Source organism: Schistocerca nitens, chromosome 7, assembly GCF_023898315.1.
Source record: "Schistocerca nitens isolate TAMUIC-IGC-003100 chromosome 7, iqSchNite1.1, whole genome shotgun sequence".
NCBI classification, from domain to species: Eukaryota; Metazoa; Arthropoda; class Insecta; order Orthoptera; family Acrididae; genus Schistocerca; species Schistocerca nitens.
This window is the reverse complement of record NC_064620.1, coordinates 513791556-513794520: the sequence shown is the minus strand read 5'-3', so window position 1 is coordinate 513794520 and position 2965 is coordinate 513791556. Positions and strand designations below refer to the sequence as shown.

Sequence of the window (2965 nt, the reverse complement as noted above, 5' to 3'; positions counted from 1 at the left end):
TACATTTGCAATCGATGTTCACACAAGTCACGTTGAAACAGATATTTCCTATTTAATGTGGTCACACACTTTTTACCTTATCAGAAACAGGATTTTTGTCTTCGTACTGTCCACCTGGGATCCTTATTGTTTACTCTTTTGCAGTTTCATCGTCTTACACAGAGACAAAGTAAGTCTGCTTGCTTTATATCTCTCCGTATGTCCTCACCGTCCTACACCTCGTTGTACTAGGGCGTGTGGTAATATCTTTACTAATAGCAACGCTTTCGAAAAGTGTGAGTTGTTTGTTGGCAAAGTAAATGCATTTATTCTCCGTTGTCCATTTCTCACGCTACGACTAATGTGAAACTATATATAATACATCCCACAATCGAAACAACTGCTATAGTCAGTTCTTGCTAACGCTATTTTCATATTTCGTGTAAAACTTTTAAAAATATATGACCCTTCAGCGATTCGAACTTATGAGTTCTTTACCTGCAATCGTATGCACTATCCATTCTGCTACCAAACGTCTGCTAGGTGCAGTATCACTGCTGAGTATGTTATACAGAGAAAAGCAGCACTAAGTTTTGCCAACTACACTCCTGGTAATGGAAAAAAGAACACATTGACACCGGTGTGTCAGACCCACCATACTTGCTCCGGACACTGCGAGAGGGCTGTACAAGCAATGATCACACGCACGGCACAACGGACACACCAGGAACCGCGGTGTTGGCCGTCGAATGGCGCTAGCTGCGCAGCATTTGTGCACCGCCGCCGTCAGTGTCAGCCAGTTTGCCGAGGCATACGGAGCTCCATCGCAGTCTTTAACACTGGTAGCATGCCGCGACAGCGTGGACGTGAACCGTATGTGCAGTTGACGGACTTTGAGCGAGGGCGTATAGTGAGCATGCGGGAGGCCGGGTGGACGTACCGCCGAATTGCTCAACACGTGGGGCGTGAGGTCTCCACAGTACATCGATGTTGTCGCCAGTGGTCGGCGGAAGGTGCACGTGCCCGTCGACTTGGGACCGGACCGCAGCGACGCACGGATGCACGCCAAGACCGTAGGATCCTACGCAGTGCCGTAGGGGACCGCACCGCCACTTCCCAGCAAATTAGGGACACTGTTGCTCCTGGGGTATCGGCGAGGACCATTCGCAACCGTCTCCATGAAGCTGGGCTACGGTCCCGCACACCGTTAGGCCGTCTTCCGCTCACGCCCCAACATCGTGCAGCCCGCCTCCAGTGGTGTCGCGACAGGCGTGAATGGAGGGACGAATGGAGACGTGTCGTCTTCAGCGATGAGAGTCGCTTCTGCCTTGGTGCCAATGATGGTCGTATGCGTGTTTGGCGCCGTGCAGGTGAGCGCCACAATCAGGACTGCATGCGACCGAGGCACACAGGGCCAACACCCGGCATCATGGTGTGGGGAGCGATCTCCTACACTGGCCGTACACCACTGGTGATCGTCGAGGGGACACTGAATAGTGCACGGTACATCCAAACCGTCATCGAACCCATCGTTCTACCATTCCTAGACCGGCAAGGGAACTTGCTGTTCCAACAGGACAATGCACGTCCGCATGTATCCCGTGCCACCCAACGTGCTCTAGAAGGTGTAAGTCAACTACCCTGGCCAGCAAGATCTCCGGATCTGTCCCCCATTGAGCATGTTTGGGACTGGATGAAGCGTCGTCTCACGCGGTCTGCACTTCCAGCACGAACGCTGGTCCAACTGAGTCGCCAGGTGGAAATGGCATGGCAAGCCGTTCCACAGGACTACATCCAGCATCTCTACGATCGTCTCCATGGGAGAATAGCAGCCTGCATTGCTGCGAAAGGTGGATATACACTGTACTAGTGCCGACATTGTGCATGCTCTGTTGCCTGTGTCTATGTGCCTGTGGTTCTGTCAGTGTGATCATGTGATGTATCTGACCCCAGGAATGTGTCAATAAAGTTTCCCCTTCCTGGGACAATGAATTCACGGTGTTCTTATTTCAATTTCCAGGAGTGTATAATTTTATTTTGCTTTTGGTCGTAGCTCATGACTGACAGTCGACAATCTAGTTATAACATACGGACCCATTTGCAAAAGTTCTACAGCTATTAAGTTTTGAGCGAGTTTAATGATGTTGTTTCCAACGGCCTTGCCGCAGTGGTAACACCGGTTCCCGTCAGACCACCGAAGTTAAGCGCTGTCGGGCTGGGCTAGCATCTGGATGGGTGACCATCCGGTCTGCCGAGCGCTGTTGGCAAGCGGGGTGCATTCAGCCCTTGTGAGGCAAACAGAGGAGCTACTTGACTCAGAAGTAGCGGCTTTGGTCTTGGAAACTCACATACGTCCGGGAGAGCGGTGTGCTGACAACATGCCCCTTCATATCTGCATCCAGTGACGCCCATCGGCTGAGGATGACACCGTACCGTTGGGCCTTCATGGCCTGTTCGGCCGGAGTTTAGTGTTTAGTTTTAATGATGTTGCAGACAGCAGGTCAAAGGACATCTGTCGTTTCACATATCGCAGCTCTAAATGAGTGGAGCATAAACGCGTCAACTATTGCAAGGACTCCACTATCAGAGTTCAAAAAATTCCTTTCTATTACTACTTAAAAGTTGTAATTGCGTTTTCCATCACTAAATACCTAAACTATTTGCGAAAAAAGTACGTAAAAACCTCGTAACTTCAGCTAACTTTTCCTATAACCCATGTATACCTTCGTCGTATTGCTAGTCTGTGACTTCACCAGAGCATTAGCCAACAACAGAGCTCTTTCTATTACGTGACCACATGTTGGTATTTAATGATTTTAAGCTTTAATTACATAAAAATGACATATTTTGTGAGAATATTGACGGTAAATGTTACTTAAGCGTTATAATCTATCAGAGTAACAACAATCCGAACCAAATTTTTAACGTAGGAAAGTAGCCTATTCCCATATTTTCGTCCAGAGGACTACGTGACTTCAGTTAAAGA

The 2965-nt window shown here is 48.9% G+C and overlaps 1 pseudogene; it reads left to right on the top strand.

Moving 5' to 3' along the window:
• Window positions 1-2128: 2128 nt before the first annotated feature.
• On the top strand, window positions 2129-2246 carry LOC126195844 (5S ribosomal RNA; annotated as a pseudogene).
• Window positions 2247-2965: the final 719 nt, after the last annotated feature.